This window comes from Myodes glareolus, chromosome 11 (genome assembly GCF_982192425.1).
Source record: "Myodes glareolus chromosome 11, mMyoGla1.1, whole genome shotgun sequence".
Taxonomy (NCBI): Eukaryota; Metazoa; Chordata; class Mammalia; order Rodentia; family Cricetidae; genus Myodes; species Myodes glareolus.
The window spans coordinates 9,886,027-9,897,645 of NC_142036.1; positions in this window are offsets into that span (position 1 = coordinate 9,886,027).

Genomic DNA, 11,619 nt, shown 5'->3' on the forward strand with positions numbered 1-11,619 from the left:
GTGTGTGGTGATTAACATGAATAGTGAGATTCCATTGTGTCCTGTGGTTCAATGACACAGTATTCTTGAAAAGGTCATGGAGTCCAGACTCAGGATAGGAGTCAACAGGGGACGGACAGTTTCTTTCTACGTCTCCTTGTCCTCTTCATTCTGTTTTCTTTGGTTTGATTTATCCTCCGAACCCCAACATTCTTGAGATCCATGCTCAGTAAATTGATCCTTTACAAAATTAGTTATAGGTGTTGGTCATCAAGGAAGAATTTTCTGTTCCTGGTGTATATTTTAGTAGTGCATAAATGCAGTCATCAAAAATTATTTTCTGTAGAAAAATGTGTGTTTTAAAAGATAAAGCTAGGCTTGTAGTTCTGTGGTAGAGTCTGTTCTGATCATGTGAAAGATCTTATGTTTAAAATTGTCTCAAAAATAGGAATTAAGCACTTAGAGAAATATCATTTCTCATTTTCAGAGACTTAAATGAGCCACTCTCATGGCTGGAAAAGGAATAGCAGTCCCCAAAATAGAAAATGCAGTTGTAAAGTTGTGGTGAAGGGACAAGTATAAAGGAGTTAATCTCTTGACTTCCATAGCAAGCAGTCCATCCAAGGTCTGCAACTTCCATAATACAGTTCTAAATACCTATAAACCACAAACCCCATGTAGGCTAAGGACAATGTTTGGATGGCTTGAAAACCTGTCTAGACTATGTGTGCATTGTGTATGGTTTGCACATGTTTCTGAAGGCTAGAGTTGAGAATGAGTGTGTTTATTGGTTCATTTCTATCTTATTTTTGAGACAGCATCTCACTGTGAACCTGGAGCAAAATGTTCAAATAGATTCTTGAGATGGCAAGTTTTAGAGAACCTCTAGTCACAACCCCCTCCAGTGCTGGGAATATAGGATAAACCATCACACCCAACTTCTAAGCTTGAGAATCAAGCTAAGCTACTAATACTAGAAAGCAGACATCTCACTACTAAGCCAACACTTGAGCCCTGGATACTTTGAATATACACTGATAAAAGAATTGTAATATGTAAAAGCAAATGCATGTATTGTAGAATAATTTTGTAAAAAAGAAAATGTATTGCCAATTATGGATTTTTAAACCATTAACTGTCTATATGAAAATGAATGACTTGAGTCAAAACCATTATATGTCTTCAAAAATAACCCTTAAAACTGATCATTATGGAAATCTGGAAATGGTGAATTGGGTAGGATCTGAAAAAGAATAGAGAATGTAAATAATTATCAGAATACACTGTATTGAAAGTTTTTCAAAGAAATAAATTCATTAATTATCAACAACAGTGCATTTGATGGTAGAGAATGGTGAAATATAGTTTTAATACATTCAATAGGGAGACAAAAGCAAGAAAATCTCTCATAGCTTGGACTATATGGAAAATATCTGCCACCTAGATGACTTTGTCAAAAAATGAAAAAAGTGGTCTGTGGGGTCCTTGGATTTGCAGCAGTCCCTGTCCCTGTGCTGAGGAGAACCACCCACACTGGTGAGTGGGTGCCATTCCGGGGTGGGGTGCACAGTCTGGGAAAAGAGCACAGGTCTCCTCTAGCTCCTGCTGCAGGGGATTCTTTGTTCCACATGACCCTGACTCCTTAGAGCCTGCCCTATTGTTTGTGAGGTCCTTGGCCCAGGAACAGTTACTGCTCTTGCACTGAGGAGATCCACCCAGTCACAGCAAAGATTGGTCCAAGATGCCAAGACTCTCCTGGCTGCCTTCGAAGGAAGAGATGGGTGGGCAAAATGCAAGAATTCCTTCAACAACCTAAAAAGCCACATGACATCACCAGAGTCCAGGGATCATGCAACAAGAAGACTTGAGCACCCTTTTCCAGAAGAAGTAGAAGAACTTTAAACGTAACATAAAAATAATAGAGGACCTTAAACAGGATGTGAAAAACTGCTTTAAAGAAACAGAGAAGACAAATAAAAAGTTAGAAGAAATTAACAAATCTCTCAAAGACACCCAAGAAAACCAAGAAAAAGCAATCAAACAGGTAATGGAAACAGTTCAAGACTTGAAAAATGCAATGGTGGTAATGAATAAAACATAAACCGAGAGAAGGTTGGATATGAAAAATATGGGTAAATGAACAGGAACTACAGAGACAAGTATAACCAAAAGAATACAAGAGATAGGAGAAAGAATCTCAGACACTAAAGATACTATAGAGGAAATAAACTCATTGGTTAAAGAAAATAACAAATCCAACAAATTCTTACATAAAACATCCAGGAAATTTGGAACACCATGAAAAGAACATGCGTAAGAATAATAGAGGAAGAAGAAGGAGAAAAATCATAGCTCAAAGGCCAGAAATTATATTCAACAAAATTATAGAAGAAAACTTTTCCAACCTAAAGAAGAATATTCCTATGAAGGTACAAGAAGCATACAGAACACCAAATAGATTTAATCAAAAAAATCCCCTCACCATATATTAATCAAAACACAAAACATACAAAATAAAGAATATTGAGAGCTGCAAAGCAAAAATGTCAAGTAACATACAAAGAAAAACCTTTCAGAATTACACCTGACTTCTCAATGGAAACCATGAAAGCCAGAAGGTCTTGGATAGATGTGCTGCAGACACTACAAGACCATGGATGCAAGCCCAGACTACTATACCCAGCACAATTTGCATCACCATTGATGGAGAAAACAAGGTATTCCAGGACAAAAACAGATTTAAACAGTATATAGCCACAAACCCAAACTTACAGAAAATACTAGAAGGAAAACCACAAACCAAGGAATCCAACAACACCCATAATAACACTGGCATCTGAAAACCCTCAACCAGCACAACTCAAAGAAGGGAAGTACACAAACACTACCACCACACACACAAAAAAAAACGGAGTTAACAACCACTAGTCATTAATATCACTTAATATGAATGGACTCAATTCACCTATAAAAAGGCACAGGTTAAGAGAATGGATACAAAAACAGGATCCAACACTACTGTTTACAAGAAACACACCTTAACCTCAAAGGCAGACACCAGCATGGGTAAAGGGTTGGGAAAAGGTTTTCCAATCAAATGGACAAAAAAAAAAAAAACAAGCAGATGTGGCTATACTAATATCAAACAAAATAGATTTCAAACTAAAATCAATCAGAAGAGATAGAAAAGGACAATTTATACTCATAACAGGAAAAATTCATCATGAGGAAGTCTCAAACCTGAATATCAATGCCCCTAATATAAAAACACCCACATATGTCAAAAAAAAACATTACTAGAACTCAAAGCATAATCAAACCCCACACTCTAATAGTAGGAGATTTCAACACTCCTTTCTCACCAATGGATAGGTCAACCAGACAGAAACTTAACAGAGAAATAAGAGAACTAACAGATATAATGAACCAAATGGACTTAACAGACATCTATAGAACATTCCACTCAAACAGAAAAGAATATACCTTCTTCTCAGCATGTCATGGAACCTTGTTAAAAATTGATCACATAATTGGTAACAAAGCAAACATCCACGGATTCAAAAAAAATTGTAGTAACCACCTGTGTACTATTGGATCACCATGAAATAAAGTTAGAATTCAACAACAATTCTACAACCAGAAAACCTACAAACTCGTAGAAACTGAAGAGTCAACTATTGAACCACCCCTACGACAAAGAAGAAATAAAGAAAGAAATTAAACTCTTCCTTAAATTCAATAAAAATGAAGACACAACATACCTAAACCTATGGGACACGATGAAAACGGTGCTAAGAGGTAAGTTCATAGCACTAAAGGCCCACATAAATAAAATGAATAAAGCTCACATTAGAGAATTAACAGCACACCTGAAAGCTCTAGAAAAAATAAAGAAGAAACAGACTCACCCAGAACAAGTAGAAGACTGGAAATAATCAAATTGAGGGCTGAAATCAACAAAATAGAAACACAGAAAACAATCAAAAGAATCAATGAAACAAAAAGCTGGTTCTTGGAGAAAATTGACAAAATTGACAAACCCCTATCCAACTAATCGAATGGCATAGAGAGAACACGCCAATTAACAAGATCAGAAATGAAAAGGAGGACATAACCACAGACACAAAGGAAATTTGGAGAATCATCAGGTCTTACTACAAAAGCTTGTATGCTACAAAATTGTAAAATGAGAAAGAAATGGAATTTTTTTAGATAAGTATTATTTACCAAATTTAAATCAAGACCAGGTGAACAATTTAAATAGAAATGTATGTCGAGAAGAATTAGAAGCTGTGATCAAAACCTCCCTAAAAAAAACAAAAAACAAAAACAAAAACAAAACATAACAAAACAAAACAAAAAAACCAGGATCAGTTGGTTTCAATGCAGAATTCTACCAGAACATACAAGAAGAGCTAATGCCTATACTCCTTAATGTTTTTCACAAAATAAACAAATGGGTCATTGCCAAACTCCTCTTATGAAGCTGCAGTTACTCTGATCCAAAACCACACCAAGTATGAGAATTACAGACCAATCTCACTCATGAACAAAGACACAAAAATTCTCAATAAAATACTGACGAACTGATCCGAGAACACATCAAGAGAATATCTATTATGGTCAAGTAGGCTTCATCTCAGAGATGCAGGACTGGTTCAACATATAAAAAATCCATCAATGTAATCCATCATATAAATAAACTGAAGGAAAAAAACATATGATCATTTCATTAGATGCTGAAAAAAGAATTTGACAAAATTCAACACCCCTTTATGAAAAGGTCTTGGAGAGCTTAGGGATACAAGGTTCATTCCTAAATATAATAAAAACAATATACAGCAAGATGATAGCTAATATCAAATTAAATGGAGGGAAGCATATTCTTTTAACAAACTGAACGTCACAAATAGGGAGAACACAGCTCTCATAGTGTTTGTTCCCCATCAGTATTTGGAAGGATGATTGTCTTCCCTATGTTAAGTTCTAGCTCCCCCACTGCCCATCACCATAAATATATTGTGCACAACAAATTGAGGGACACAAAGTGTGGGATTCCAATAAAGGAAGTGGTGGATGCTCTTTGGAATCTGACAGGGCATGTTGGTTACAGCTCATTTCTCTTCCCTGGGGATTTACGTTACTAAGGCAGGGGACAAAGCCCTTCAGTCCTTTGTCCTCTATGATTATCCTCACCTCAAGACAAGCAGTATCCCACTATTCAAGTATGTCCTGCTTCCATGTCTTGTCATCACATAGGTTTCTTTGTTTTTGATTACTTCAGATCACATAACCCTCAAGCCTAGCTAGATGATACTTCTTTCATGAGGTGTTATTAACTGCTGGCTTTCTCATTCATAAAAAATGCAATAATCATAAAATCTGGGTTCTTATGTGCTACAACCTAAAGATAGATGAAGAGAAATATAAAAATACAAAGAGAAAAAAAGACTGACATAAATAAAGATGTTCAAAGACAAGTTCCCAGGTATGGTGACCCTAATTAGAAACCTAAATAGTCTAAGCCTAGTAAGATCAAATCCATGTCAGTCACTTGTGTTTTTTCACAATAAACACATGAAATCACATGTACTAAATGTTAGTAATCACAAGTTATCTTTTAGATGATAAGATAAAAATAAGATGCCTGTACTCACACCAATATAATAAATTCTAAGTTTTCATAACTATGATTTCTGATCACTATGAGCCCCAATTCCATTCTAAATCCAATTTATGAATTTTCAGAGACATTAAAATACATTGAGTAAGTGATATCCTGTTCTACCATCATTGACTGAATGTGGACTCATCCTATTTGCCTGGCAGGTCTGCACAGTGTGACTCAAAATATTTCTTGCTTGTCAGGATTTGGAATCCAATCAGTACCAGGAAAATGTTCATGAGTATCCACTTCTATTTCTACTAAGAAGCAGAAAACAAATGTCTGTCACATCAATGAGTGAGAGCACAACTCAGTAGCCCCTGCCTTCCTCAGTTAGTGGTTTGCAGACAATGTGCTGTTCATGTACACAATACATTCTTATTTTTTTACCATTTCATTCAAGTATGTGGTGTTGAATATAAATAGGGAGATTCTGGCATGTTCTATGAATCTTTATAGTACATGATGATTTCATAATTTAATGTACTCTAGTTTGTGGATGGGAACCACAAGCTGGGAAGGAAGTTTCTTTCCCCTGACCTCATTTTTTTCTTTAGTTTTATTTGTTCTTCCTACTCTACATTCTGGGCATTGATTCTCAAAATCCTGTACTTTTTTCCTGTGCTGTTACATACAGTTATAAGTACTGGTTAACAAGTAGAACTTGAAGAGGTTGGTGTTTGTTTTTTGAATGTTATAATCAAAACATTATTTTCTGATGTAAAATGTGATATTTTAAAGAATGGGAGGGCTAGGCTAGCTCTGAGTTCTAGTATTTGCATTCCATCAACAAGGTACTAAGTTAAGAGCCACGTTCAAACTAAAAAGAAAAATATCAGGATTATATACAGAAAATATTATTTCTCACATTAATACACTTAAAGCAAACAATCTTATGACTGGAGAAGGAATGATATTTCCTAGAGTAGGAAGGGCAGGTGAAAGTTTTGGAGTGATTATAAGTATACAGTGAGTGAGAGGAGTTCTGCTTTCCATAACAATCAGCTCTACCTAGGTCTGCAGCTTCCATGACTTGCTTCTAAATAACTATAAACTATGAGTTCAACACATGCAAAGGGAAATGTTTGAATGAATGGACACACTATTTATCACAGTGTATGTTTGCACATGTGTGTAGAGACCACAAGTTGATTCTGAGTGTATTCCTCAGTCGACATCAACCTTATTTTTTGAGGGTCTCACACTAAACCTGAAGTTCAGGAGCGTCAGATAGAATGATTGGATAGCAAGATCCAGAGAAGGTCCTTTCACTACCTCACCAGTTCTGAGAATATAAGAATATCATCATCACCATCTTCAGAGTTAAGTGCTGAAAATCAAACTGAAACACTCATTCTGTGAGGCAGGCACCTCACTACTGAGCCATCTCCTTAGCCTTGAATTGCAACACTATTTTTTGTAAACATTAATAAAATGTTATAAACTATAGAACAAACATATATGTTATATAATGATTTCTAAAAGAAAAAGTATTGTCAATTCTGGATTTTCAACCCATTTATTGTCAATATGAAAATGAATGTCATAAATCTGGTTTCAAAATTGGCTGTAAAACTATGATGCTTATGGAGTTGGGGAAGTTGTAAAAAAGGAAAGACATGGAAAGAGAGGAGGGAAGAAAATAATGATCAGAATTTATTATATAAAAAAGTATTTCAAAGTTTTAAGAACTCTGTATGAGATGTTTGGGAGTGAAAGTGCACCTTTGATTCAGTCACCAGGGAGACAGTAACATGGTTCAATATCAGCATGGTCTACAAAGTGAGACCAAGCCAACCTGAGTGGCCCTGTTAAAAAACAGGAAGAAAGAAATTCAGGCTTTATGCTTATGAATAAGTATTTCTTCATGTGGATGTGGTAGTGGTGGAGCTGCTGCTGCTGCTGGTGGTGGTAGTGGGGTGTGTGTGTGTGTGTGTGTGTGTGTGTGTGTGTGCATGTGTGTGTATACATCTGTGTCTCTGTGTTTGTTTGCTTAAATGTGTAATTCTTATACCCAAATCCACGGGGTCCCCATAAAAGTCAGAAAAGTAGACCAAGTCCCATATGTAAAAGCAAAGAGCCTTTATTTTAATCAAGTTTGCAACCTTGGTTTCTCCTTATGTCCAACCTACTGGAATATCTGGAGATCCTTGGGCTCAGTTAGAATAGGGTTTTTATAGCAACAGGGGTAGGAGTGACAGGTTTCTGAGACTTAGGACCCCTGATAGGCTGACATTTGTATAAGTGTGTCCTGGTGAGGTGCACTGGCAGGTGATCCTATCTACATTGGATGGAATGTGAGGCATTACCTTTGAATGGTCTGCCCTTGGGTGGCAGTCCAGTTAGCTCAGCTTGTGGTTCTTTCCTGCTACCAGGTATTGCTTCAGGGTAAACTACTGAGACTCAAGCCTCTTATTTAAATTTATTTCTGGCCAGAGTTAAACCTGATATTGGCTGGAAGAACTTCATTTGGGTGACCTGCTCTGACTTGATTTTTCATAGCTTGCCCCCATATATATTGTTCTGAGACAATATCTGTAAGTGTGGTTCTGTGTGAGCATGAATGTGTGTGTTGTGTAGTGTGGCTGTACCTAAAAGTATAACTGTATCTGTGATGATGTTTGCAGTTATACACACTGTCACCATTCTCAAGCCATTCTTTCATCAGAAAAAAAAGTAAACTAGCCCAGTCTGCTACCTTTTGATGTGGTCCGCAACGTGGAAAGGAAAGAGATTGTATAATCTTAAATATTACAGACCACCATGGAGGAAAATTAGGATGTGAAATAAGAAAAAAAAATCGGAAAGTGAGAACGGAAACAGAGATCACAAATAAAGTCGATTTATAAACTTGCACTTCATGGTTGTGCAGCTTGCTTCTTATACAATGCACGAACACCACCTGCCCATGGATGGCAATGTCTACGTCTGTCAGGGCCTTATTATATCAGTTATTAATTAAGACAAAGACATCATAGTTTGCCTGCATTCCAATATAATGTAGGCATTTTTTTTTTCAAATAAGGTTCCTTTTCCCATGATGACCTTAGTTTATATCATGTAAAAAGATTCTGACCAGCACACAAGTGGACAGGCTGGTACTGTTAATTCTACATGGCCCATTAAGTGAGTATCTATCTATTCACAGTACATAATTAAACAAATGACTGAATAAACCCTTAAGAATAAGGATACACCCCTCAAATAGATGATAATAATAAATAATGTGTGATTTTATCATGAATGAATTCCCTTTGCAAATGCTATTTTCCCAATGACATCCTTCTTGAGAGTCTCATGGAAAAAGAGAAACCCAAGGGGTAAGCGAGTAGGGATATGGACACAAACTTTTTGTGGGAGTTTGAACGAAATTGTCCCACATAATTTCAAAGGGAGTCACACTTTTAAGATGTGTGGCATTGCTGGAGTAGGTATGAACTGGTTGGAGGAAATGTGTTTCTATGGACGGTAGGCTTTGAGGTTTTCTATGCTCTGGGTGCTCCCTAGCCTGTCTGTCAGTTGACTTCTTGTTCCTTGGAAGATGTTGGACTCTCAGCTGTTGCTCCAGCACCATGACTTCCTGCACGCTGCCATTCTTCCTGCCATGATGAGAATGGTCTGAACTTCTGGACGTGCAGGAAAGCCCCCTAAATTATACAGTTTCCTTATAACAGTTGTGGTCATGGTGTCTTTTCACAGAAATGGAAACATAACTTAGAAAATATCTCTGAAGTATGTAAGGACAAAAAATATTTGAATAAATAGATTTATACCTAGTTCCTAGTTCCCCAACATAATATAAGAAATGCGCATTTGTTTTTGAGATAGTCATTCCCAGATTATAGTAACCACAATGAAAATATCAAACAAGCCCAAGATGAAACATACTAAACATAATGTCTGAAAAAATATTTTTTATAACCCTGAAACAACCAAAAATACAGGGAAAATTGAACTCATACTGTACATGATGATCACTGCATTCACAGGATGGCTGTCTCCTTAAAGTGAAGAGCAGTTTCTACCACTGCAACTCACAGTAAAAAGTGAAAAGAACATGCATAAAGAAATAATGGAGACAAATTGTAATGTCTATAATGCCAAGTTAGACAGATATTTCCTGAGTCTTCACTGAACAAGTTGGTTCCACCTCTGCATTTCTTTTCTCTGTTGATTTGAATTAACAAGACACAGGAAAAGACACTAGAAACTCTCTTGTTATCTGTGTCTTGATTATCATTCAAGGCACAGAGTTCCCCATGTTCATATCTGCCTTCCAGTCCACTTCTTATCATCACTTAATGTTCTCTGTCTTGTTATTACTTCAGTGAACATAAGTCCACAAGTACTAAGAAAAAGAATTAAAAGTAGTTCCTTAAACAGGACTCCTGATCACCAAAAGTACCAATATCATTTAAATTACAGAGATACATTAATCCATTGAGAACCTGGTATTCTCCTCTACCTCTACTAAATAAATGTGGACCTAGTTTATGTAAACACTTCCTTATTTTGCTTCTAAGGCCTGTACAGTATGACTCTTAATATTTCCAGTTTCTCTGGAAATGAAAATCCAGTGAGCATCACGAAAACATTCCTGAGGTTCAATACAGAGTACCTCTAAGACACACAAAGCAATCTCAGTTCCCTGGAGGAGAAATTGGAAACATAGCCTGTGCTTCCTTTTATGCTCTCTGGAACCTCCCCCAATGCAAAGCAGTCCTCAAGCTCAGGATGAAATTCAAGACCACAGTGAGAGGCCCCATCACCTTCTGACTAGAGCCTCCAACACAGCTTGGCTGTCTTGGTGCTGCTCCTTTGCCTGGTGACAGAGCTCTAAGTACTTCAGGGTTTCAGGAAAGGGACCCAGGTTTTTCATCTATGGGTTATATGACTGATGGTGATGTTGCTTGTCCCTAGGTGCCCTGTCCGAGATAGAGCTGAAGGAGTCAGGACCTGGCCTAGTGCAGTCATCACAGAATCTGTCGCTCACCTGCACTGTCTCTGGGTTCTCATTAACCAGCTATGGTGTATACTGGATCCGCCAGCCTCCAGGAGGGTCTGGAGTGGATAGGAATAATATGGATTGATGGAGGCACAACTTATAATTCAGCTCTCCAGTTCCAAATCACCATCACCAGGGATACCTCCAAGAGCCAAGTTTTCATAAAACTGAACAGTCTGAAAAACTGAGGACACAACCATGTATTACTGCAGCAGAGACACAATGAGAGAACTCCAGTGTGAGCCTGCACAAAACCCGCCACATGGAGACACTCACTACCAGCAGGGGGCAGTGGGGACCAACAGGGTCTCCCAAGACCAGTATGTGGTTGCTTAATAAGATAAGAAGTTCTAGACTATGCTGCATGAAAATATGTTTCGATATTAGAATCTGTGTTTTCATCTTCCAAACATAAATAAGAAAAAAAAATCTCTAGAGGCGTTTCTTAACTGTCATAGACTAATAAACTTCCTATTTGTTCAAATACTATTACAAATAGCTTTTCCCACAAGCCGTAAAAAGCTAACAATATGCTTCTTATTATTAGATAGAATGGCATATAACTATATGTTTTGCTTACACACACATATATATTCACATATTTTCTTATATATGCAGATGTTTTAAAGGAATCAGCGGTTATGACTCTTGCTGAATGTTAGCTTCAGTTATAAGCAAGAGAACTTTAAAAGAGCTGTAATTTGTCCTCTTTGTTTTAGCACCTGTGATGGAGAAACCACAGCTTCCTTAATTTAAAGTCATTTTCTCACAACACCCTGGAAACTGAAGTACCCATAGTTTCCTTCTACACCAAGAAAGTACCATAAAGGATAGAATTGAATATTGCTTTTGACAGATCACATTTTATGCATTTGCATCTTGGTAAAAATTAGCTTTTCCATCAGACTTATAAGTAGTGCTTTCTCAGGTTAAATAAATAGTTATTGTTTGGGGGTCTGTCTAACTTTAA